This window comes from Taudactylus pleione, unplaced genomic scaffold (genome assembly GCF_031769625.1).
Source record: "Taudactylus pleione unplaced genomic scaffold, aTauple2 ptg000248l, whole genome shotgun sequence".
In the NCBI taxonomy this organism is placed as follows: Eukaryota; Metazoa; Chordata; class Amphibia; order Anura; family Myobatrachidae; genus Taudactylus; species Taudactylus pleione.
Window position 1 is genome coordinate 4,230,027 of NW_028284650.1, and position 23,829 is coordinate 4,253,855.

The window sequence follows — 23,829 nt, forward strand, 5'->3', positions numbered from 1 at the left end:
AATGTCAGTGAAATGTTTTTTTTTTATATTATATGAAACAGTGAAGGACGCAATCGACATCTTCCCATATGGTCTAGCGGTTAGGATTCCTGGTTTTCACCCAATACAACCCTATTGCTGTTTTAAGACAGATTCAAAAACAGAGGACCAAAAGATAATAATTGCAGCCAAGTGTTTCCTTCTGTCTGATTGGTACTTGATGTGGTCCCAATTGCACATGTGTGTTGCTTCTTCCAGTTATGACAATATTTATGCCATTATCATTTGTCTTTAACTGAAGACAGGTAAAATTTAAGATGTCCTGAATCTTTGTGAGAAATGGAATTGTGGCTCTTTGATTGCATTGCAAAGCTCTGAGGGAATCAAATCACAAAGAAGACTAGAACAATGCCTTGTGCTCCACTTTCTTCTGTATTGATTCCAATTCTGAGAAATAAATTATCACAATTCCCACTATTCTTGCTCTGAAATCATTCAGAAATAAACAAAAGATTGAGGGCACATGTCATCTTAGAAACAGAAAACTCCACCAATTCTTAGAGGAAAAATTTCCAAATGTTCTATCAATATTGTAAGTAACAGAATAGAGGCTTGGAGATTGCAATGTACCTCTATCAGGGCAAAAAGCATGAAACACAAAATAAAAAATTGTTGTAAATGTGATAAGTGATTTGAACACACCTTTGCCATTAATTAAGGTCTAAAATCCATTGGCAGTAAGATTTCTGAGGACAAAGTTTTGACTATGACCATGAAAAATGATTTCTATTAACTATTTTATATAAATAGGGTCCATCTTGGACAAATTATTTGATATCTTTTCTGATATTGCTGGTCTGAAATCTATTAGTGGTCACGTGAGTTATGAAAGCTTATTTTGAAAAAAAAAAAACAGAATACTCCACTCAACAAGAAAGGTAAAATTTGAATGCAGTCAAGTTTGTTAGACAAAGTGCTGCATCTCTTAGATTGCAATGCCATGCTCTCAAAACAAACATCAATAAAAATGCCCTGTGTGAGGATTGAACTCATGACCTTCAGATTATGAGACTGACGCACTACCTACTGCGCTAACAAGGCTCCTGCCTTATTTGCTTCATTTTTGAAATGGTGGGATTATTTTTGTTTAACAAAATAATGTCAGTGAAATGTTTTTTTTTTATATTATATGAAACAGTGAAGGACGCAATCGACATCTTCCCATATGGTCTAGCGGTTAGGATTCCTGGTTTTCACCCAATACAACCCTATTGCTGTTTTAAGACAGATTCAAAAACAGAGGACCAAAAGATAATAATTGCAGCCAAGTGTTTCCTTCTGTCTGATTGGTACTTGATGTGGTCCCAATTGCACATGTGTGTTGCTTCTTCCAGTTATGACAATATTTATGCCATTATCATTTGTCTTTAACTGAAGACAGGTAAAATTTAAGATGTCCTGAATCTTTGTGAGAAATGGAATTGTGGCTCTTTGATTGCATTGCAAAGCTCTGAGGGAATCAAATCACAAAGAAGACTAGAACAATGCCTTGTGCTCCACTTTCTTCTGTATTGATTCCAATTCTGAGAAATAAATTATCACAATTCCCACTATTCTTGCTCTGAAATCATTCAGAAATAAACAAAAGATTGAGGGCACATGTCATCTTAGAAACAGAAAACTCCACCAATTCTTAGAGGAAAAATTTCCAAATGTTCTATCAATATTGTAAGTAACAGAATAGAGGCTTGGAGATTGCAATGTACCTCTATCAGGGCAAAAAGCATGAAACACAAAATAAAAAATTGTTGTAAATGTGATAAGTGATTTGAACACACCTTTGCCATTAATTAAGGTCTAAAATCCATTGGCAGTAAGATTTCTGAGGACAAAGTTTTGACTATGACCATGAAAAATGATTTCTATTAACTATTTTATATAAATAGGGTCCATCTTGGACAAATTATTTGATATCTTTTCTGATATTGCTGGTCTGAAATCTATTAGTGGTCACGTGAGTTATGAAAGCTTATTTTGAAAAAAAAAAAAACAATACTCCACTCAACAAGAAAGGTAAAATTTGAATGCAGTCAAGTTTGTTAGACAAAGTGCTGCATCTCTTAGATTGCAATGCCATGCTCTCAAAACAAACATCAATAAAAATGCCCTGTGTGAGGATTGAACTCACGACCTTCAGATTATGAGACTGACGCGCTACCTACTGCGCTAACAAGGCTCCTGCCTTATTTGCTTCATTTTTGAAATGGTGGGATTATTTTTGTTTAACAAAATAATGTCAGTGAAATGTTTTTTTTTATATTATATGAAACAGTGAAGGACGCAATCAACATCTTCCCATATGGTCTAGCGGTTAGGATTCCTGGTTTTCACCCAGGCGGCCCGGGTTCGACTCCCGGTATGGGAATACAACCTTATTGCTGTTTTAAGACAGATTCAAAAACAGAGGACCAAAAGATAATAATTGCAGCCAAGTGTTTCCTTCTGTCTGATTGGTACCTGATGTGGTCCCAATTGCACATGTGTGTTGCTTCTTCCAGTTATGACAATATTTATGCCATTAGCATTTGTCTTTAACTGAAGACAGGTAAAATTTAAGATGTCCTGAATCTTTGTGAGAAATGGAATTGTGGCTCTATGATTGCATTGCAAAGCTCTGAGGGAATAAAATCACAAAGAAGACTAGAACAATGCCTTGTGCTCCACTTTCTTCTGTATTGATTCCAATTCAGAGAAATAAATTATCACAATTCCCACTATTCTTGCTCTGAAATCATTCAGAAATAAACAAAAGATTGAGGGCACATGTCATCTTAGAAACAGAAAACTCCACCAATTCTTAGAGGAAAAATTTCCAAATGTTCTATCAATATTGTAAGTAACAGAATAGAGGCTTGGAGATTGCAATGTACCTCTATCAGGGCAAAAAGCATGAAACACAAAATAAAAAATTGTTGTAAATGTGATAAGTGATTTGAACACACCTTTGCCATTAATTAAGGTCTAAAATCCATTGGCGGTAAGATTTCTGAGGACAAAGTTTTGACTATGACCATGAAAAATGATTTCTATTAACTATTTTATATAAATAGGGTCCATCTTGGACAAATTATTTGATATCTTTTCTGATATTGCTGGTCTGAAATCTATTAGTGGTCACGTGAGTTATGAAAGCTTATTTTGAAAAAAAAAAAACAGAATACTCCACTCAACAAGAAAGGTAAAATTTGAATGCAGTCAAGTTTGTTAGACAAAGTGCTGCATCTCTTAGATTGCAATGCCATGCTCTCAAAACAAACATCAATAAAAATGCCCTGTGTGAGGATTGAACTCACGACCTTCAGATTATGAGACTGACGCACTACCTACTGCGCTAACAAGGCTCCTGCCTTATTTGCTTCATTTTTGAAATGGTGGGATTATTTTTGTTTAACAAAATAATGTCAGTGAAATGTTTTTTTTTTATATTATATGAAACAGTGAAGGACGCAATCGACATCTTCCCATATGGTCTAGCGGTTAGGATTCCTGGTTTTCACCCAATACAACCCTATTGCTGTTTTAAGACAGATTCAAAAACAGAGGACCAAAAGATAATAATTGCAGCCAAGTGTTTCCTTCTGTCTGATTGGTACTTGATGTGGTCCCAATTGCACATGTGTGTTGCTTCTTCCAGTTATGACAATATTTATGCCATTATCATTTGTCTTTAACTGAAGACAGGTAAAATTTAAGATGTCCTGAATCTTTGTGAGAAATGGAATTGTGGCTCTTTGATTGCATTGCAAAGCTCTGAGGGAATCAAATCACAAAGAAGACTAGAACAATGCCTTGTGCTCCACTTTCTTCTGTATTGATTCCAATTCTGAGAAATAAATTATCACAATTCCCACTATTCTTGCTCTGAAATCATTCAGAAATAAACAAAAGATTGAGGGCACATGTCATCTTAGAAACAGAAAACTCCACCAATTCTTAGAGGAAAAATTTCCAAATGTTCTATCAATATTGTAAGTAACAGAATAGAGGCTTGGAGATTGCAATGTACCTCTATCAGGGCAAAAAGCATGAAACACAAAATAAAAAATTGTTGTAAATGTGATAAGTGATTTGAACACACCTTTGCCATTAATTAAGGTCTAAAATCCATTGGCAGTAAGATTTCTGAGGACAAAGTTTTGACTATGACCATGAAAAATGATTTCTATTAACTATTTTATATAAATAGGGTCCATCTTGGACAAATTATTTGATATCTTTTCTGATATTGCTGGTCTGAAATCTATTAGTGGTCACGTGAGTTATGAAAGCTTATTTTGAAAAAAAAAAAAACAATACTCCACTCAACAAGAAAGGTAAAATTTGAATGCAGTCAAGTTTGTTAGACAAAGTGCTGCATCTCTTAGATTGCAATGCCATGCTCTCAAAACAAACATCAATAAAAATGCCCTGTGTGAGGATTGAACTCACGACCTTCAGATTATGAGACTGACGTGCTACCTACTGCGCTAACAAGGCTCCTGCCTTATTTGCTTCATTTTTGAAATGGTGGGATTATTTTTGTTTAACAAAATAATGTCAGTGAAATGTTTTTTTTTTATATTATATGAAACAGTGAAGGACGCAATCGACATCTTCCCATATGGTCTAGCGGTTAGGATTCCTGGTTTTCACCCAATACAACCCTATTGCTGTTTTAAGACAGATTCAAAAACAGAGGACCAAAAGATAATAATTGCAGCCAAGTGTTTCCTTCTGTCTGATTGGTACTTGATGTGGTCCCAATTGCACATGTGTGTTGCTTCTTCCAGTTATGACAATATTTATGCCATTATCATTTGTCTTTAACTGAAGACAGGTAAAATTTAAGATGTCCTGAATCTTTGTGAGAAATGGAATTGTGGCTCTTTGATTGCATTGCAAAGCTCTGAGGGAATCAAATCACAAAGAAGACTAGAACAATGCCTTGTGCTCCACTTTCTTCTGTATTGATTCCAATTCTGAGAAATAAATTATCACAATTCCCACTATTCTTGCTCTGAAATCATTCAGAAATAAACAAAAGATTGAGGGCACATGTCATCTTAGAAACAGAAAACTCCACCAATTCTTAGAGGAAAAATTTCCAAATGTTCTATCAATATTGTAAGTAACAGAATAGAGGCTTGGAGATTGCAATGTACCTCTATCAGGGCAAAAAGCATGAAACACAAAATAAAAAATTGTTGTAAATGTGATAAGTGATTTGAACACACCTTTGCCATTAATTAAGGTCTAAAATCCATTGGCAGTAAGATTTCTGAGGACAAAGTTTTGACTATGACCATGAAAAATGATTTCTATTAACTATTTTATATAAATAGGGTCCATCTTGGACAAATTATTTGATATCTTTTCTGATATTGCTGGTCTGAAATCTATTAGTGGTCACGTGAGTTATGAAAGCTTATTTTGAAAAAAAAAAAAACAATACTCCACTCAACAAGAAAGGTAAAATTTGAATGCAGTCAAGTTTGTTAGACAAAGTGCTGCATCTCTTAGATTGCAATGCCATGCTCTCAAAACAAACATCAATAAAAATGCCCTGTGTGAGGATTGAACTCACGACCTTCAGATTATGAGACTGACGTGCTACCTACTGCGCTAACAAGGCTCCTGCCTTATTTGCTTCATTTTTGAAATGGTGGGATTATTTTTGTTTAACAAAATAATGTCAGTGAAATGTTTTTTTTTATATTATATGAAACAGTGAAGGACGCAATCAACATCTTCCCATATGGTCTAGCGGTTAGGATTCCTGGTTTTCACCCAGGCGGCCCGGGTTCGACTCCCGGTATGGGAATACAACCTTATTGCTGTTTTAAGACAGATTCAAAAACAGAGGACCAAAAGATAATAATTGCAGCCAAGTGTTTCCTTCTGTCTGATTGGTACCTGATGTGGTCCCAATTGCACATGTGTGTTGCTTCTTCCAGTTATGACAATATTTATGCCATTAGCATTTGTCTTTAACTGAAGACAGGTAAAATTTAAGATGTCCTGAATCTTTGTGAGAAATGGAATTGTGGCTCTATGATTGCATTGCAAAGCTCTGAGGGAATAAAATCACAAAGAAGACTAGAACAATGCCTTGTGCTCCACTTTCTTCTGTATTGATTCCAATTCAGAGAAATAAATTATCACAATTCCCACTATTCTTGCTCTGAAATCATTCAGAAATAAACAAAAGATTGAGGGCACATGTCATCTTAGAAACAGAAAACTCCACCAATTCTTAGAGGAAAAATTTCCAAATGTTCTATCAATATTGTAAGTAACAGAATAGAGGCTTGGAGATTGCAATGTACCTCTATCAGGGCAAAAAGCATGAAACACAAAATAAAAAATTGTTGTAAATGTGATAAGTGATTTGAACACACCTTTGCCATTAATTAAGGTCTAAAATCCATTGGCGGTAAGATTTCTGAGGACAAAGTTTTGACTATGACCATGAAAAATGATTTCTATTAACTATTTTATATAAATAGGGTCCATCTTGGACAAATTATTTGATATCTTTTCTGATATTGCTGGTCTGAAATCTATTAGTGGTCACGTGAGTTATGAAAGCTTATTTTGAAAAAAAAAAAACAGAATACTCCACTCAACAAGAAAGGTAAAATTTGAATGCAGTCAAGTTTGTTAGACAAAGTGCTGCATCTCTTAGATTGCAATGCCATGCTCTCAAAACAAACATCAATAAAAATGCCCTGTGTGAGGATTGAACTCATGACCTTCAGATTATGAGACTGACGCACTACCTACTGCGCTAACAAGGCTCCTGCCTTATTTGCTTCATTTTTGAAATGGTGGGATTATTTTTGTTTAACAAAATAATGTCAGTGAAATGTTTTTTTTTTATATTATATGAAACAGTGAAGGACGCAATCGACATCTTCCCATATGGTCTAGCGGTTAGGATTCCTGGTTTTCACCCAATACAACCCTATTGCTGTTTTAAGACAGATTCAAAAACAGAGGACCAAAAGATAATAATTGCAGCCAAGTGTTTCCTTCTGTCTGATTGGTACTTGATGTGGTCCCAATTGCACATGTGTGTTGCTTCTTCCAGTTATGACAATATTTATGCCATTATCATTTGTCTTTAACTGAAGACAGGTAAAATTTAAGATGTCCTGAATCTTTGTGAGAAATGGAATTGTGGCTCTTTGATTGCATTGCAAAGCTCTGAGGGAATCAAATCACAAAGAAGACTAGAACAATGCCTTGTGCTCCACTTTCTTCTGTATTGATTCCAATTCTGAGAAATAAATTATCACAATTCCCACTATTCTTGCTCTGAAATCATTCAGAAATAAACAAAAGATTGAGGGCACATGTCATCTTAGAAACAGAAAACTCCACCAATTCTTAGAGGAAAAATTTCCAAATGTTCTATCAATATTGTAAGTAACAGAATAGAGGCTTGGAGATTGCAATGTACCTCTATCAGGGCAAAAAGCATGAAACACAAAATAAAAAATTGTTGTAAATGTGATAAGTGATTTGAACACACCTTTGCCATTAATTAAGGTCTAAAATCCATTGGCAGTAAGATTTCTGAGGACAAAGTTTTGACTATGACCATGAAAAATGATTTCTATTAACTATTTTATATAAATAGGGTCCATCTTGGACAAATTATTTGATATCTTTTCTGATATTGCTGGTCTGAAATCTATTAGTGGTCACGTGAGTTATGAAAGCTTATTTTGAAAAAAAAAAAAACAATACTCCACTCAACAAGAAAGGTAAAATTTGAATGCAGTCAAGTTTGTTAGACAAAGTGCTGCATCTCTTAGATTGCAATGCCATGCTCTCAAAACAAACATCAATAAAAATGCCCTGTGTGAGGATTGAACTCACGACCTTCAGATTATGAGACTGACGCGCTACCTACTGCGCTAACAAGGCTCCTGCTTTATTTGCTTCATTTTTGAAATGGTGGGATTATTTTTGTTTAACAAAATAATGTCAGTGAAATGTTTTTTTTTATATTATATGAAACAGTGAAGGACGCAATCAACATCTTCCCATATGGTCTAGCGGTTAGGATTCCTGGTTTTCACCCAGGCGGCCCGGGTTCGACTCCCGGTATGGGAATACAACCTTATTGCTGTTTTAAGACAGATTCAAAAACAGAGGACCAAAAGATAATAATTGCAGCCAAGTGTTTCCTTCTGTCTGATTGGTACCTGATGTGGTCCCAATTGCACATGTGTGTTGCTTCTTCCAGTTATGACAATATTTATGCCATTAGCATTTGTCTTTAACTGAAGACAGGTAAAATTTAAGATGTCCTGAATCTTTGTGAGAAATGGAATTGTGGCTCTATGATTGCATTGCAAAGCTCTGAGGGAATAAAATCACAAAGAAGACTAGAACAATGCCTTGTGCTCCACTTTCTTCTGTATTGATTCCAATTCAGAGAAATAAATTATCACAATTCCCACTATTCTTGCTCTGAAATCATTCAGAAATAAACAAAAGATTGAGGGCACATGTCATCTTAGAAACAGAAAACTCCACCAATTCTTAGAGGAAAAATTTCCAAATGTTCTATCAATATTGTAAGTAACAGAATAGAGGCTTGGAGATTGCAATGTACCTCTATCAGGGCAAAAAGCATGAAACACAAAATAAAAAATTGTTGTAAATGTGATAAGTGATTTGAACACACCTTTGCCATTAATTAAGGTCTAAAATCCATTGGCGGTAAGATTTCTGAGGACAAAGTTTTGACTATGACCATGAAAAATGATTTCTATTAACTATTTTATATAAATAGGGTCCATCTTGGACAAATTATTTGATATCTTTTCTGATATTGCTGGTCTGAAATCTATTAGTGGTCACGTGAGTTATGAAAGCTTATTTTGAAAAAAAAAAAACAGAATACTCCACTCAACAAGAAAGGTAAAATTTGAATGCAGTCAAGTTTGTTAGACAAAGTGCTGCATCTCTTAGATTGCAATGCCATGCTCTCAAAACAAACATCAATAAAAATGCCCTGTGTGAGGATTGAACTCACGACCTTCAGATTATGAGACTGACGCACTACCTACTGCGCTAACAAGGCTCCTGCCTTATTTGCTTCATTTTTGAAATGGTGGGATTATTTTTGTTTAACAAAATAATGTCAGTGAAATGTTTTTTTTTTATATTATATGAAACAGTGAAGGACGCAATCGACATCTTCCCATATGGTCTAGCGGTTAGGATTCCTGGTTTTCACCCAATACAACCCTATTGCTGTTTTAAGACAGATTCAAAAACAGAGGACCAAAAGATAATAATTGCAGCCAAGTGTTTCCTTCTGTCTGATTGGTACTTGATGTGGTCCCAATTGCACATGTGTGTTGCTTCTTCCAGTTATGACAATATTTATGCCATTATCATTTGTCTTTAACTGAAGACAGGTAAAATTTAAGATGTCCTGAATCTTTGTGAGAAATGGAATTGTGGCTCTTTGATTGCATTGCAAAGCTCTGAGGGAATCAAATCACAAAGAAGACTAGAACAATGCCTTGTGCTCCACTTTCTTCTGTATTGATTCCAATTCTGAGAAATAAATTATCACAATTCCCACTATTCTTGCTCTGAAATCATTCAGAAATAAACAAAAGATTGAGGGCACATGTCATCTTAGAAACAGAAAACTCCACCAATTCTTAGAGGAAAAATTTCCAAATGTTCTATCAATATTGTAAGTAACAGAATAGAGGCTTGGAGATTGCAATGTACCTCTATCAGGGCAAAAAGCATGAAACACAAAATAAAAAATTGTTGTAAATGTGATAAGTGATTTGAACACACCTTTGCCATTAATTAAGGTCTAAAATCCATTGGCAGTAAGATTTCTGAGGACAAAGTTTTGACTATGACCATGAAAAATGATTTCTATTAACTATTTTATATAAATAGGGTCCATCTTGGACAAATTATTTGATATCTTTTCTGATATTGCTGGTCTGAAATCTATTAGTGGTCACGTGAGTTATGAAAGCTTATTTTGAAAAAAAAAAAAACAATACTCCACTCAACAAGAAAGGTAAAATTTGAATGCAGTCAAGTTTGTTAGACAAAGTGCTGCATCTCTTAGATTGCAATGCCATGCTCTCAAAACAAACATCAATAAAAATGCCCTGTGTGAGGATTGAACTCACGACCTTCAGATTATGAGACTGACGTGCTACCTACTGCGCTAACAAGGCTCCTGCCTTATTTACTTCATTTTTGACATGGTGGGATTATTTTTGTTTAACAAAATAATGTCAGTGAAATGTTTTTTTTTATATTATATGAAACAGTGAAGGACGCAATCGACATCTTCCCATATGGTCTAGCGGTTAGGATTCCTGGTTTTCTCCCAGGCGGCCCGGGTTTGACTCCCGGTATGGGAATACAACCCTATTGCTGTTTTAAGACAGATTCAAAAACAGAGGACCAAAAGATAATAATTGCAGCCAAGTGTTTCCTTCTGTCTGATTGGTACTTGATGTGGTCCCAATTGCACATGTGTGTTGCTTCTTCCAGTTATGACAATATTTATGCCATTATCATTTGTCTTTAACTGAAGACAGGTAAAATTTAAGATGTCCTGAATCTTTGTGAGAAATGGAATTGTGGCTCTTTGATTGCATTGCAAAGCTCTGAGGGAATCAAATCACAAAGAAGACTAGAACAATGCCTTGTGCTCCACTTTCTTCTGTATTGATTCCAATTCAGAGAAATAAATTATCACAATTCCCACTATTCTTGCTCTGAAATCATTCAGAAATAAACAAAAGATTGAGGGCACATGTCATCTTAGAAACAGAAAACTCCACCAATTCTTAGAGGAAAAATTTCCAAATGTTCTATCAATATTGTAAGTAACAGAATAGAGGCTTGGAGATTGCAATGTACCTCTATCAGGGCAAAAAGCATGAAACACAAAATAAAAAATTGTTGTAAATGTGATAAGTGATTTGAACACACCTTTGCCATTAATTAAGGTCTAAAATCCATTGGCGGTAAGATTTCTGAGGACAAAGTTTTGACTATGACCATGAAAAATGATTTCTATTAACTATTTTATATAAATAGGGTTCATCTTGGACAAATTATTTGATATCTTTTCTGATATTGCTGGTCTGAAATCTATTAGTGGTCACGTGAGTTATGAAAGCTTATTTTGAAAAAAAAAAAACAGAATACTCCACTCAACAAGAAAGGTAAAATTTGAATGCAGTCAAGTTTGTTAGACAAAGTGCTGCATCTCTTAGATTGCAATGCCATGCTCTCAAAACAAACATCAATAAAAATGCCCTGTGTGAGGATTGAACTCACGACCTTCAGATTATGAGACTGACGCGCTACCTACTGCGCTAACAAGGCTCCTGCTTTATTTTCTTCATTTTTGAAATGGTGGGATTATTTTTGTTTAACAAAATAATGTCAGTGAAATGTTTTTTTTTATATTATATGAAACAGTGAAGGATGCAATCGACATCTTCCCATATGGTCTAGCGGTTAGGATTCCTGGTTTTCTCCCAGGCGGCCCGGGTTTGACTCCCGGTATGGGAATACAACCCTATTGCTGTTTTAAGACAGATTCAAAAACAGAGGACCAAAAGATAATAATTGCAGCCAAGTGTTTCCTTCTGTCTGATTGGTACTTGATGTGGTCCCAATTGCACATGTGTGTTGCTTCTTCCAGTTATGACAATATTTATGCCATTATCATTTGTCTTTAACTGAAGACAGGTAAAATTTAAGATGTCCTGAATCTTTGTGAGAAATGGAATTGTGGCTCTTTGATTGCATTGCAAAGCTCTGAGGGAATCAAATCACAAAGAAGACTAGAACAATGCCTTGTGCTCCACTTTCTTCTGTATTGATTCCAATTCAGAGAAATAAATTATCACAATTCCCACTATTCTTGCTCTGAAATCATTCAGAAATAAACAAAAGATTGAGGGCACATGTCATCTTAGAAACAGAAAACTCCACCAATTCTTAGAGGAAAAATTTCCAAATGTTCTATCAATATTGTAAGTAACAGAATAGAGGCTTGGAGATTGCAATGTACCTCTATCAGGGCAAAAAGCATGAAACACAAAATAAAAAATTGTTGTAAATGTGATAAGTGATTTGAACACACCTTTGCCATTAATTAAGGTCTAAAATCCATTGGCGGTAAGATTTCTGAGGACAAAGTTTTGACTATGACCATGAAAAATGATTTCTATTAACTATTTTATATAAATAGGGTCCATCTTGGACAAATTATTTGATATCTTTTCTGATATTGCTGGTCTGAAATCTATTAGTGGTCACGTGAGTTATGAAAGCTTATTTTGAAAAAAAAAAAAACAATACTCCACTCAACAAGAAAGGTAAAATTTGAATGCAGTCAAGTTTGTTAGACAAAGTGCTGCATCTCTTAGATTGCAATGCCATGCTCTCAAAACAAACATCAATAAAAATGCCCTGTGTGAGGATTGAACTCACGACCTTCAGATTATGAGACAGACGCGCTACCTACTGCGCTAACAAGGCTCCTGCCTTATTTACTTCATTTTTGACATGGTGGGATTATTTTTGTTTAACAAAATAATGTCAGTGAAATGTTTTTTTTTATATTATATGAAACAGTGAAGGACGCAATCGACATCTTCCCATATGGTCTAGCGGTTAGGATTCCTGGTTTTCTCCCAGGCGGCCCGGGTTTGACTCCCGGTATGGGAATACAACCCTATTGCTGTTTTAAGACAGATTCAAAAACAGAGGACCAAAAGATAATAATTGCAGCCAAGTGTTTCCTTCTGTCTGATTGGTACTTGATGTGGTCCCAATTGCACATGTGTGTTGCTTCTTCCAGTTATGACAATATTTATGCCATTATCATTTGTCTTTAACTGAAGACAGGTAAAATTTAAGATGTCCTGAATCTTTGTGAGAAATGGAATTGTGGCTCTTTGATTGCATTGCAAAGCTCTGAGGGAATCAAATCACAAAGAAGACTAGAACAATGCCTTGTGCTCCACTTTCTTCTGTATTGATTCCAATTCAGAGAAATAAATTATCACAATTCCCACTATTCTTGCTCTGAAATCATTCAGAAATAAACAAAAGATTGAGGGCACATGTCATCTTAGAAACAGAAAACTCCACCAATTCTTAGAGGAAAAATTTCCAAATGTTCTATCAATATTGTAAGTAACAGAATAGAGGCTTGGAGATTGCAATGTACCTCTATCAGGGCAAAAAGCATGAAACACAAAATAAAAAATTGTTGTAAATGTGATAAGTGATTTGAACACACCTTTGCCATTAATTAAGGTCTAAAATCCATTGGCGGTAAGATTTCTGAGGACAAAGTTTTGACTATGACCATGAAAAATGATTTCTATTAACTATTTTATATAAATAGGGTTCATCTTGGACAAATTATTTGATATCTTTTCTGATATTGCTGGTCTGAAATCTATTAGTGGTCACGTGAGTTATGAAAGCTTATTTTGAAAAAAAAAAAACAGAATACTCCACTCAACAAGAAAGGTAAAATTTGAATGCAGTCAAGTTTGTTAGACAAAGTGCTGCATCTCTTAGATTGCAATGCCATGCTCTCAAAACAAACATCAATAAAAATGCCCTGTGTGAGGATTGAACTCACGACCTTCAGATTATGAGACTGACGCGCTACCTACTGCGCTAACAAGGCTCCTGCTTTATTTTCTTCATTTTTGAAATGGTGGGATTATTTTTGTTTAACAAAATAATGTCAGTGAAATGTTTTTTTTTATATTATATGAAACAGTGAAGGATGCAATCGACATCTTCCCATATGGTCTAGCGGTTAGGATTCCTGGTTTTCTCCCAGGCGGCCCGGGTTTGACTCCCGGTATGGGAATACAACCCTATTGCTGTTTTAAGACAGATTCAAAAACAGAGGACCAAAAGATAATAATTGCAGCCAAGTGTTTCCTTCTGTCTGATTGGTACTTGATGTGGTCCCAATTGCACATGTGTGTTGCTTCTTCCAGTTATGACAATATTTATGCCATTATCATTTGTCTTTAACTGAAGACAGGTAAAATTTAAGATGTCCTGAATCTTTGTGAGAAATGGAATTGTGGCTCTTTGATTGCATTGCAAAGCTCTGAGGGAATCAAATCACAAAGAAGACTAGAACAATGCCTTGTGCTCCACTTTCTTCTGTATTGATTCCAATTCAGAGAAATAAATTATCACAATTCCCACTATTCTTGCTCTGAAATCATTCAGAAATAAACAAAAGATTGAGGGCACATGTCATCTTAGAAACAGAAAACTCCACCAATTCTTAGAGGAAAAATTTCCAAATGTTCTATCAATATTGTAAGTAACAGAATAGAGGCTTGGAGATTGCAATGTACCTCTATCAGGGCAAAAAGCATGAAACACAAAATAAAAAATTGTTGTAAATGTGATAAGTGATTTGAACACACCTTTGCCATTAATTAAGGTCTAAAATCCATTGGCGGTAAGATTTCTGAGGACAAAGTTTTGACTATGACCATGAAAAATGATTTCTATTAACTATTTTATATAAATAGGGTCCATCTTGGACAAATTATTTGATATCTTTTCTGATATTGCTGGTCTGAAATCTATTAGTGGTCACGTGAGTTATGAAAGCTTATTTTGAAAAAAAAAAAAACAATACTCCACTCAACAAGAAAGGTAAAATTTGAATGCAGTCAAGTTTGTTAGACAAAGTGCTGCATCTCTTAGATTGCAATGCCATGCTCTCAAAACAAACATCAATAAAAATGCCCTGTGTGAGGATTGAACTCACGACCTTCAGATTATGAGACAGACGCGCTACCTACTGCGCTAACAAGGCTCCTGCCTTATTTACTTCATTTTTGACATGGTGGGATTATTTTTGTTTAACAAAATAATGTCAGTGAAATGTTTTTTTTTATATTATATGAAACAGTGAAGGACGCAATCGACATCTTCCCATATGGTCTAGCGGTTAGGATTCCTGGTTTTCTCCCAGGCGGCCCGGGTTTGACTCCCGGTATGGGAATACAACCCTATTGCTGTTTTAAGACAGATTCAAAAACAGAGGACCAAAAGATAATAATTGCAGCCAAGTGTTTCCTTCTGTCTGATTGGTACTTGATGTGGTCCCAATTGCACATGTGTGTTGCTTCTTCCAGTTATGACAATATTTATGCCATTATCATTTGTCTTTAACTGAAGACAGGTAAAATTTAAGATGTCCTGAATCTTTGTGAGAAATGGAATTGTGGCTCTTTGATTGCATTGCAAAGCTCTGAGGGAATCAAATCACAAAGAAGACTAGAACAATGCCTTGTGCTCCACTTTCTTCTGTATTGATTCCAATTCAGAGAAATAAATTATCACAATTCCCACTATTCTTGCTCTGAAATCATTCAGAAATAAACAAAAGATTGAGGGCACATGTCATCTTAGAAACAGAAAACTCCACCAATTCTTAGAGGAAAAATTTCCAAATGTTCTATCAATATTGTAAGTAACAGAATAGAGGCTTGGAGATTGCAATGTACCTCTATCAGGGCAAAAAGCATGAAACACAAAATAAAAAATTGTTGTAAATGTGATAAGTGATTTGAACACACCTTTGCCATTAATTAAGGTCTAAAATCCATTGGCGGTAAGATTTCTGAGGACAAAGTTTTGACTATGACCATGAAAAATGATTTCTATTAACTATTTTATATAAATAGGGTCCATCTTGGACAAATTATTTGATATCTTTTCTGATATTGCTGGTCTGAAATCTATTAGTGGTCACGTGAGTTATGAAAGCTTATTTTGAAAAAAAAAAAACAGAATACTCCACTCAACAAGAAAGGTAAAATTTGAATGCAGTCAAGTTTGTTAGACAAAGTGCTGCATCTCTTAGATTGCAATGCCATGCTCTCAAAACAAACATCAATAAAAATGCCCTGTGTGAGGATTGAACTCACGACCTTCAGATTATGAGACTGACGCACTACCTACTGCGCTAACAAGGCTCCTGCCTTATTTGCTTCATTTTTGAAATGGTGGGATTATTTTTGTTTAACAAAATAATGTCAGTGAAATGTTTTTTTTTTATATTATATGAAACAGTGAAGGACGCAATCGACATCTTCCCATATGGTCTAGCGGTTAGGATTCCTGGTTTTCACCCAATACAACCCTATTGCTGTTTTAAGACAGATTCAAAAACAGAGGACCAAAAGATAATAATTGCAGCCAAGTGTTTCCTTCTGTCTGATTGGTACTTGATGTGGTCCCAATTGCACATGTGTGTTGCTTCTTCCAGTTATGACAATATTTATGCCATTATCATTTGTCTTTAACTGAAGACAGGTAAAATTTAAGATGTCCTGAATCTTTGTGAGAAATGGAATTGTGGCTCTTTGATTGCATTGCAAAGCTCTGAGGGAATCAAATCACAAAGAAGACTAGAACAATGCCTTGTGCTCCACTTTCTTCTGTATTGATTCCAATTCTGAGAAATAAATTATCACAATTCCCACTATTCTTGCTCTGAAATCATTCAGAAATAAACAAAAGATTGAGGGCACATGTCATCTTAGAAACAGAAAACTCCACCAATTCTTAGAGGAAAAATTTCCAAATGTTCTATCAATATTGTAAGTAACAGAATAGAGGCTTGGAGATTGCAATGTACCTCTATCAGGGCAAAAAGCATGAAACACAAAATAAAAAATTGTTGTAAATGTGATAAGTGATTTGAACACACCTTTGCCATTAATTAAGGTCTAAAATCCATTGGCAGTAAGATTTCTGAGGACAAAGTTTTGACTATGACCATGAAAAATGATTTCTATTAACTATTTTATATAAATAGGGTCCATCTTGGACAAATTATTTGATATCTTTTCTGATATTGCTGGTCTGAAATCTATTAGTGGTCACGTGAGTTATGAAAGCTTATTTTGAAAAAAAAAAAAACAATACTCCACTCAACAAGAAAGGTAAAATTTGAATGCAGTCAAGTTTGTTAGACAAAGTGCTGCATCTCTTAGATTGCAATGCCATGCTCTCAAAACAAACATCAATAAAAATGCCCTGTGTGAGGATTGAACTCACGACCTTCAGATTATGAGACTGACGTGCTACCTACTGCGCTAACAAGGCTCCTGCCTTATTTACTTCATTTTTGACATGGTGGGATTATTTTTGTTTAACAAAATAATGTCAGTGAAATGTTTTTTTTTATATTATATGAAACAGTGAAGGACGCAATCGACATCTTCCCATATGGTCTAGCGGTTAGGATTCCTGGTTTTCTCCCAGGCGGCCCGGGTTTGACTCCCGGTATGGGAATACAACCCTATTGCTGTTTTAAGACAGATTCAAAAACAGAGGACCAAAAGATAATAATTGCAGCCAAGTGTTTCCTTCTGTCTGATTGGTACTTGATGTGGTCCCAATTGCACATGTGTGTTGCTTCTTCCAGTTATGACAATATTTATGCCATTATCATTTGTCTTTAACTGAAGACAGGTAAAATTTAAGATGTCCTGAATCTTTGTGAGAAATGGAATTGTGGCTCTTTGATTGCATTGCAAAGCTCTGAGGGAATCAAATCACAAAGAAGACTAGAACAATGCCTTGTGCTCCACTTTCTTCTGTATTGATTCCAATTCAGAGAAATAAATTATCACAATTCCCACTATTCTTGCTCTGAAATCATTCAGAAATAAACAAAAGATTGAGGGCACATGTCATCTTAGAAACAGAAAACTCCACCAATTCTTAGAGGAAAAATTTCCAAATGTTCTATCAATATTGTAAGTAACAGAATAGAGGCTTGGAGATTGCAATGTACCTCTATCAGGGCAAAAAGCATGAAACACAAAATAAAAAATTGTTGTAAATGTGATAAGTGATTTGAACACACCTTTGCCATTAATTAAGGTCTAAAATCCATTGGCGGTAAGATTTCTGAGGACAAAGTTTTGACTATGACCATGAAAAATGATTTCTATTAACTATTTTATATAAATAGGGTTCATCTTGGACAAATTATTTGATATCTTTTCTGATATTGCTGGTCTGAAATCTATTAGTGGTCACGTGAGTTATGAAAGCTTATTTTGAAAAAAAAAAAACAGAATACTCCACTCAACAAGAAAGGTAAAATTTGAATGCAGTCAAGTTTGTTAGACAAAGTGCTGCATCTCTTAGATTGCAATGCCATGCTCTCAAAACAAACATCAATAAAAATGCCCTGTGTGAGGATTGAACTCACGACCTTCAGATTATGAGACTGACGCGCTACCTACTGCGCTAACAAGGCTCCTGCTTTATTTTCTTCATTTTTGAAATGGTGGGATTATTTTTGTTTAACAAAATAATGTCAGTGAAATGTTTTTTTTTATATTATATGAAACAGTGAAGGATGCAATCGACATCTTCCCATATGGTCTAGCGGTTAGGATTCCTGGTTTTCTCCCAGGCGGCCCGGGTTTGACTCCCGGTATGGGAATACAACCCTATTGCTGTTTTAAGACAGATTCAAAAACAGAGGACCAAAAGATAATAATTGCAGCCAAGTGTTTCCTTCTGTCTGATTGGTACTTGATGTGGTCCCAATTGCACATGTGTGTTGCTTCTTCCAGTTATGACAATATTTATGCCATTATCATTTGTCTTTAACTGAAGACAGGTAAAATTTAAGATGTCCTGAATCTTTGTGAGAAATGGAATTGTGGCTCTTTGATTGCATTGCAAAGCTCTGAGGGAATCAAATCACAAAGAAGACTAGAACAATGCCTTGTGCTCCACTTTCTTCTGTATTGATTCCAATTCAGAGAAATAAATTATCACAATTCCCACTATTCTTGCTCTGAAATCATTCAGAAATAAACAAAAGATTGAGGGCACATGTCATCTTAGAAACAGAAAACTCCACCAATTCTTAGAGGAAAAATTTCCAAATGTTCTATCAATATTGTAAGTAACAGAATAGAGGCTTGGAGATTGCAATGTACCTCTATCAGGGCAAAAAGCATGAAACACAAAATAAAAAATTGTTGTAAATGTGATAAGTGATTTGAACACACCTTTGCCATTAATTAAGGTCTAAAATCCATTGGCGGTAAGATTTCTGAGGACAAAGTTTTGACTATGACCATGAAAAATGATTTCTATTAACTATTTTATATAAATAGGGTCCATCTTGGACAAATTATTTGATATCTTTTCTGATATTGCTGGTCTGAAATCTATTAGTGGTCACGTGAGTTATGAAAGCTTATTTTGAAAAAAAAAAAAACAATACTCCACTCAACAAGAAAGGTAAAATTTGAATGCAGTCAAGTTTGTTAGACAAAGTGCTGCATCTCTTAGATTGCAATGCCATGCTCTCAAAACAAACATCAATAAAAATGCCCTGTGTGAGGATTGAACTCACGACCTTCAGATTATGAGACAGACGCGCTACCTACTGCGCTAACAAGGCTCCTGCCTTATTTACTTCATTTTTGACATGGTGGGATTATTTTTGTTTAACAAAATAATGTCAGTGAAATGTTTTTTTTATATTATATGAAACAGTGAAGGACGCAATCGACATCTTCCCATATGGTCTAGCGGTTAGGATTCCTGGTTTTCTCCCAGGCGGCCCGGGTTTGACTCCCGGTATGGGAATACAACCCTATTGCTGTTTTAAGACAGATTCAAAAACAGAGGACCAAAAGATAATAATTGCAGCCAAGTGTTTCCTTCTGTCTGATTGGTACTTGATGTGGTCCCAATTGCACATGTGTGTTGCTTCTTCCAGTTATGACAATATTTATGCCATTATCATTTGTCTTTAACTGAAGACAGGTAAAATTTAAGATGTCCTGAATCTTTGTGAGAAATGGAATTGTGGCTCTTTGATTGCATTGCAAAGCTCTGAGGGAATCAAATCACAAAGAAGACTAGAACAATGCCTTGTGCTCCACTTTCTTCTGTATTGATTCCAATTCAGAGAAATAAATTATCACAATTCCCACTATTCTTGCTCTGAAATCATTCAGAAATAAACAAAAGATTGAGGGCACATGTCATCTTAGAAACAGAAAACTCCACCAATTCTTAGAGGAAAAATTTCCAAATGTTCTATCAATATTGTAAGTAACAGAATAGAGGCTTGGAGATTGCAATGTACCTCTATCAGGGCAAAAAGCATGAAACACAAAATAAAAAATTGTTGTAAATGTGATAAGTGATTTGAACACACCTTTGCCATTAATTAAGGTCTAAAATCCATTGGCGGTAAGATTTCTGAGGACAAAGTTTTGACTATGACCATGAAAAATGATTTCTATTAACTATTTTATATAAATAGGGTTCATCTTGGACAAATTATTTGATATCTTTTCTGATATTGCTGGTCTGAAATCTATTAGTGGTCACGTGAGTTATGAAAGCTTATTTTGAAAAAAAAAAAACAGAATACTCCACTCAACAAGAAAGGTAAAATTTGAATGCAGTCAAGTTTGTTAGACAAAGTGCTGCATCTCTTAGATTGCAATGCCATGCTCTCAAAACAAACATCAATAAAAATGCCCTGTGTGAGGATTGAACTCACGACCTTCAGATTATGAGACTGACGCGCTACCTACTGCGCTAACAAGGCTCCTGCTTTATTTTCTTCATTTTTGAAATGGTGGGATTATTTTTGTTTAACAAAATAATGTCAGTGAAATGTTTTTTTTTATATTATATGAAACAGTGAAGGACGCAATCGACATCTTCCCATATGGTCTAGCGGTTAGGATTCCTGGTTTTCTCCCAGGCGGCCCGGGTTTGACTCCCGGTATGGGAATACAACCCTATTGCTGTTTTAAGACAGATTCAAAAACAGAGGACCAAAAGATAATAATTGCAGCCAAGTGTTTCCTTCTGTCTGATTGGTACTTGATGTGGTCCCAATTGCACATGTGTGTTGCTTCTTCCAGTTATGACAATATTTATGCCATTATCATTTGTCTTTAACTGAAGACAGGTAAAATTTAAGATGTCCTGAATCTTTGTGAGAAATGGAATTGTGGCTCTTTGATTGCATTGCAAAGCTCTGAGGGAATCAAATCACAAAGAAGACTAGAACAATGCCTTGTGCTCCACTTTCTTCTGTATTGATTCCAATTCAGAGAAATAAATTATCACAATTCCCACTATTCTTGCTCTGAAATCATTCAGAAATAAACAAAAGATTGAGGGCACATGTCATCTTAGAAACAGAAAACTCCACCAATTCTTAGAGGAAAAATTTCCAAATGTTCTATCAATATTGTAAGTAACAGAATAGAGGCTTGGAGATTGCAATGTACCTCTATCAGGGCAAAAAGCATGAAACACAAAATAAAAAATTGTTGTAAATGTGATAAGTGATTTGAACACACCTTTGCCATTAATTAAGGTCTAAAATCCATTGGCGGTAAGATTTCTGAGGACAAAGTTTTGACTATGACCATGAAAAATGATTTCTATTAACTATTTTATATAAATAGGGTCCATCTTGGACAAATTATTTGATATCTTTTCTGATATTGCTGGTCTGAAATCTATTAGTGGTCACGTGAGTTATGAAAGCTTATTTTGAAAAAAAAAAAAACAATACTCCACTCAACAAGAAAGGTAAAATTTGAATGCAGTCAAGTTTGTTAGACAAAGTGCTGCATCTCTTAGATTGCAATGCCATGCTCTCAAAACAAACATCAATAAAAATGCCCTGTGTGAGGATTGAACTCACGACCTTCAGATTATGAGACTGACGCGCTACCTACTGCGCTAACAAGGCTCCTTCCTTATTTGCTTCATTTTTGACATGGTGGGATTATTTTTGTTTAACAAAATAATGTCAGTGAAATGTTTTTTTTTTATATTATATGAAACAGTGAAGGACGCAATCGACATCTTCCCATATGGTCTAGCGGTTAGGATTCCTGGTTTTCACCCAATACAACCCTATTGCTGTTTTAAGACAGATTCAAAAACAGAGGACCAAAAGATAATAATTGCAGCCAAGTGTTTCCTTCTGTCTGATTGGTACTTGATGTGGTCCCAATTGCACATGTGTGTTGCTTCTTCCAGTTATGACAATATTTATGCCATTATCATTTGTCTTTAACTGAAGACAGGTAAAATTTAAGATGTCCTGAATCTTTGTGAGAAATGGAATTGTGGCTCTTTGATTGCATTGCAAAGCTCTGAGGGAATCAAATCACAAAGAAGACTAGAACAATGCCTTGTGCTCCACTTTCTTCTGTATTGATTCCAATTCTGAGAAATAAATTATCACAATTCCCACTATTCTTGCTCTGAAATCATTCAGAAATAAACAAAAGATTGAGGGCACATGTCATCTTAGAAACAGAAAACTCCACCAATTCTTAGAGGAAAAATTTCCAAATGTTCTATCAATATTGTAAGTAACAGAATAGAGGCTTGGAGATTGCAATGTACCTCTATCAGGGCAAAAAGCATGAAACACAAAATAAAAAATTGTTGTAAATGTGATAAGTGATTTGAACACACCTTTGCCATTAATTAAGGTCTAAAATCCATTGGCAGTAAGATTTCTGAGGACAAAGTTTTGACTATGACCATGAAAAATGATTTCTATTAACTATTTTATATAAATAGGGTCCATCTTGGACAAATTATTTGATATCTTTTCTGATATTGCTGGTCTGAAATCTATTAGTGGTCACGTGAGTTATGAAAGCTTATTTTGAAAAAAAAAAAAACAATACTCCACTCAACAAGAAAGGTAAAATTTGAATGCAGTCAAGTTTGTTAGACAAAGTGCTGCATCTCTTAGATTGCAATGCCATGCTCTCAAAACAAACATCAATAAAAATGCCCTGTGTGAGGATTGAACTCACGACCTTCAGATTATGAGACTGACGCGCTACCTACTGCGCTAACAAGGCTCCTGCCTTATTTGCTTCATTTTTGAAATGGTGGGATTATTTTTGTTTAACAAAATAATGTCAGTGAAATGTTTTTTTTTATATTATATGAAACAGTGAAGGACGCAATCGACATCTTCCCATATGGTCTAGCGGTTAGGATTCCTGGTTTTCTCCCAGGCGGCCCGGGTTTGACTCCCGGTATGGGAATACAACCTTATTGCTGTTTTAAGACAGATTCAAAAACAGAGGACCAAAAGATAATAATTGCAGCCAAGTGTTTCCTTCTGTCTGATTGGTACCTGATGTGGTCCCAATTGCACATGTGTGTTGCTTCTTCCAGTTATGACAATATTTATGCCATTAGCATTTGTCTTTAACTGAAGACAGGTAAAATTTAAGATGTCCTGAATCTTTGTGAGAAATGGAATTGTGGCTCTATGATTGCATTGCAAAGCTCTGAGGGAATAAAATCACAAAGAAGACTAGAACAATGCCTTGTGCTCCACTTTCTTCTGTATTGATTCCAATTCAGAGAAATAAATTATCACAATTCCCACTATTCTTGCTCTGAAATCATTCAGAAATAAACAAAAGATTGAGGGCACATGTCATCTTAGAAACAGAAAACTCCACCAATTCTTAGAGGAAAAATTTCCAAATGTTCTATCAATATTGTAAGTAACAGAATAGAGGCTTGGAGATTGCAATGTACCTCTATCAGGGCAAAAAGCATGAAACACAAAATAAAAAATTGTTGTAAATGTGATAAGTGATTTGAACACACCTTTGCCATTAATTAAGGTCTAAAATCCATTGGCGGTAAGATTTCTGAGGACAAAGTTTTGAC

General features: G+C 35.1%; 33 non-coding genes across 33 annotated transcripts; 13 read left to right on the forward strand and 20 right to left on the reverse strand.

The window, feature by feature from the left end:
* Positions 1–1,007: 1,007 nt before the first annotated feature.
* On the reverse strand, positions 1,008–1,080 carry TRNAM-CAU (transfer RNA methionine (anticodon CAU)). Its single transcript has one exon. It is a non-coding gene; the product is annotated as a tRNA-Met (tRNA).
* Positions 1,081–2,142: 1,062 nt separating this feature from the next.
* Positions 2,143–2,215, reverse strand: TRNAM-CAU (transfer RNA methionine (anticodon CAU)). The gene has a single exon. It is a non-coding gene; the product is annotated as a tRNA-Met (tRNA).
* A 117-nt stretch (positions 2,216–2,332) lies between these two features.
* On the forward strand, positions 2,333–2,404 carry TRNAE-UUC (transfer RNA glutamic acid (anticodon UUC)). The gene has a single exon. It is a non-coding gene; the product is annotated as a tRNA-Glu (tRNA).
* A 903-nt stretch (positions 2,405–3,307) lies between these two features.
* Positions 3,308–3,380, reverse strand: TRNAM-CAU (transfer RNA methionine (anticodon CAU)). The gene has a single exon. It is a non-coding gene; the product is annotated as a tRNA-Met (tRNA).
* A 1,062-nt stretch (positions 3,381–4,442) lies between these two features.
* TRNAM-CAU (transfer RNA methionine (anticodon CAU)) lies at positions 4,443–4,515 on the reverse strand. Its single transcript has one exon. It is a non-coding gene; the product is annotated as a tRNA-Met (tRNA).
* Positions 4,516–5,577: 1,062 nt separating this feature from the next.
* Positions 5,578–5,650, reverse strand: TRNAM-CAU (transfer RNA methionine (anticodon CAU)). Its single transcript has one exon. It is a non-coding gene; the product is annotated as a tRNA-Met (tRNA).
* A 117-nt stretch (positions 5,651–5,767) lies between these two features.
* TRNAE-UUC (transfer RNA glutamic acid (anticodon UUC)) lies at positions 5,768–5,839 on the forward strand. Its single transcript has one exon. It is a non-coding gene; the product is annotated as a tRNA-Glu (tRNA).
* Positions 5,840–6,742: 903 nt separating this feature from the next.
* On the reverse strand, positions 6,743–6,815 carry TRNAM-CAU (transfer RNA methionine (anticodon CAU)). Its single transcript has one exon. It is a non-coding gene; the product is annotated as a tRNA-Met (tRNA).
* Positions 6,816–7,877: 1,062 nt separating this feature from the next.
* TRNAM-CAU (transfer RNA methionine (anticodon CAU)) lies at positions 7,878–7,950 on the reverse strand. Its single transcript has one exon. It is a non-coding gene; the product is annotated as a tRNA-Met (tRNA).
* Positions 7,951–8,067: 117 nt separating this feature from the next.
* Positions 8,068–8,139, forward strand: TRNAE-UUC (transfer RNA glutamic acid (anticodon UUC)). The gene has a single exon. It is a non-coding gene; the product is annotated as a tRNA-Glu (tRNA).
* Positions 8,140–9,042: 903 nt separating this feature from the next.
* On the reverse strand, positions 9,043–9,115 carry TRNAM-CAU (transfer RNA methionine (anticodon CAU)). The gene has a single exon. It is a non-coding gene; the product is annotated as a tRNA-Met (tRNA).
* A 1,062-nt stretch (positions 9,116–10,177) lies between these two features.
* Positions 10,178–10,250, reverse strand: TRNAM-CAU (transfer RNA methionine (anticodon CAU)). Its single transcript has one exon. It is a non-coding gene; the product is annotated as a tRNA-Met (tRNA).
* Positions 10,251–10,367: 117 nt separating this feature from the next.
* TRNAE-UUC (transfer RNA glutamic acid (anticodon UUC)) lies at positions 10,368–10,439 on the forward strand. Its single transcript has one exon. It is a non-coding gene; the product is annotated as a tRNA-Glu (tRNA).
* Positions 10,440–11,342: 903 nt separating this feature from the next.
* Positions 11,343–11,415, reverse strand: TRNAM-CAU (transfer RNA methionine (anticodon CAU)). The gene has a single exon. It is a non-coding gene; the product is annotated as a tRNA-Met (tRNA).
* A 117-nt stretch (positions 11,416–11,532) lies between these two features.
* On the forward strand, positions 11,533–11,604 carry TRNAE-UUC (transfer RNA glutamic acid (anticodon UUC)). Its single transcript has one exon. It is a non-coding gene; the product is annotated as a tRNA-Glu (tRNA).
* A 902-nt stretch (positions 11,605–12,506) lies between these two features.
* On the reverse strand, positions 12,507–12,579 carry TRNAM-CAU (transfer RNA methionine (anticodon CAU)). Its single transcript has one exon. It is a non-coding gene; the product is annotated as a tRNA-Met (tRNA).
* Positions 12,580–12,696: 117 nt separating this feature from the next.
* Positions 12,697–12,768, forward strand: TRNAE-UUC (transfer RNA glutamic acid (anticodon UUC)). The gene has a single exon. It is a non-coding gene; the product is annotated as a tRNA-Glu (tRNA).
* Positions 12,769–13,671: 903 nt separating this feature from the next.
* Positions 13,672–13,744, reverse strand: TRNAM-CAU (transfer RNA methionine (anticodon CAU)). The gene has a single exon. It is a non-coding gene; the product is annotated as a tRNA-Met (tRNA).
* Positions 13,745–13,861: 117 nt separating this feature from the next.
* Positions 13,862–13,933, forward strand: TRNAE-UUC (transfer RNA glutamic acid (anticodon UUC)). Its single transcript has one exon. It is a non-coding gene; the product is annotated as a tRNA-Glu (tRNA).
* Positions 13,934–14,835: 902 nt separating this feature from the next.
* Positions 14,836–14,908, reverse strand: TRNAM-CAU (transfer RNA methionine (anticodon CAU)). Its single transcript has one exon. It is a non-coding gene; the product is annotated as a tRNA-Met (tRNA).
* Positions 14,909–15,025: 117 nt separating this feature from the next.
* On the forward strand, positions 15,026–15,097 carry TRNAE-UUC (transfer RNA glutamic acid (anticodon UUC)). The gene has a single exon. It is a non-coding gene; the product is annotated as a tRNA-Glu (tRNA).
* Positions 15,098–16,000: 903 nt separating this feature from the next.
* TRNAM-CAU (transfer RNA methionine (anticodon CAU)) lies at positions 16,001–16,073 on the reverse strand. The gene has a single exon. It is a non-coding gene; the product is annotated as a tRNA-Met (tRNA).
* Positions 16,074–17,135: 1,062 nt separating this feature from the next.
* TRNAM-CAU (transfer RNA methionine (anticodon CAU)) lies at positions 17,136–17,208 on the reverse strand. Its single transcript has one exon. It is a non-coding gene; the product is annotated as a tRNA-Met (tRNA).
* Positions 17,209–17,325: 117 nt separating this feature from the next.
* TRNAE-UUC (transfer RNA glutamic acid (anticodon UUC)) lies at positions 17,326–17,397 on the forward strand. The gene has a single exon. It is a non-coding gene; the product is annotated as a tRNA-Glu (tRNA).
* A 903-nt stretch (positions 17,398–18,300) lies between these two features.
* On the reverse strand, positions 18,301–18,373 carry TRNAM-CAU (transfer RNA methionine (anticodon CAU)). The gene has a single exon. It is a non-coding gene; the product is annotated as a tRNA-Met (tRNA).
* A 117-nt stretch (positions 18,374–18,490) lies between these two features.
* Positions 18,491–18,562, forward strand: TRNAE-UUC (transfer RNA glutamic acid (anticodon UUC)). The gene has a single exon. It is a non-coding gene; the product is annotated as a tRNA-Glu (tRNA).
* Positions 18,563–19,464: 902 nt separating this feature from the next.
* On the reverse strand, positions 19,465–19,537 carry TRNAM-CAU (transfer RNA methionine (anticodon CAU)). Its single transcript has one exon. It is a non-coding gene; the product is annotated as a tRNA-Met (tRNA).
* A 116-nt stretch (positions 19,538–19,653) lies between these two features.
* On the forward strand, positions 19,654–19,725 carry TRNAE-UUC (transfer RNA glutamic acid (anticodon UUC)). Its single transcript has one exon. It is a non-coding gene; the product is annotated as a tRNA-Glu (tRNA).
* Positions 19,726–20,628: 903 nt separating this feature from the next.
* Positions 20,629–20,701, reverse strand: TRNAM-CAU (transfer RNA methionine (anticodon CAU)). Its single transcript has one exon. It is a non-coding gene; the product is annotated as a tRNA-Met (tRNA).
* A 117-nt stretch (positions 20,702–20,818) lies between these two features.
* Positions 20,819–20,890, forward strand: TRNAE-UUC (transfer RNA glutamic acid (anticodon UUC)). The gene has a single exon. It is a non-coding gene; the product is annotated as a tRNA-Glu (tRNA).
* Positions 20,891–21,792: 902 nt separating this feature from the next.
* TRNAM-CAU (transfer RNA methionine (anticodon CAU)) lies at positions 21,793–21,865 on the reverse strand. The gene has a single exon. It is a non-coding gene; the product is annotated as a tRNA-Met (tRNA).
* A 1,062-nt stretch (positions 21,866–22,927) lies between these two features.
* TRNAM-CAU (transfer RNA methionine (anticodon CAU)) lies at positions 22,928–23,000 on the reverse strand. Its single transcript has one exon. It is a non-coding gene; the product is annotated as a tRNA-Met (tRNA).
* Positions 23,001–23,117: 117 nt separating this feature from the next.
* On the forward strand, positions 23,118–23,189 carry TRNAE-UUC (transfer RNA glutamic acid (anticodon UUC)). The gene has a single exon. It is a non-coding gene; the product is annotated as a tRNA-Glu (tRNA).
* The last annotated feature ends 640 nt before the right edge of the window (positions 23,190–23,829 follow it).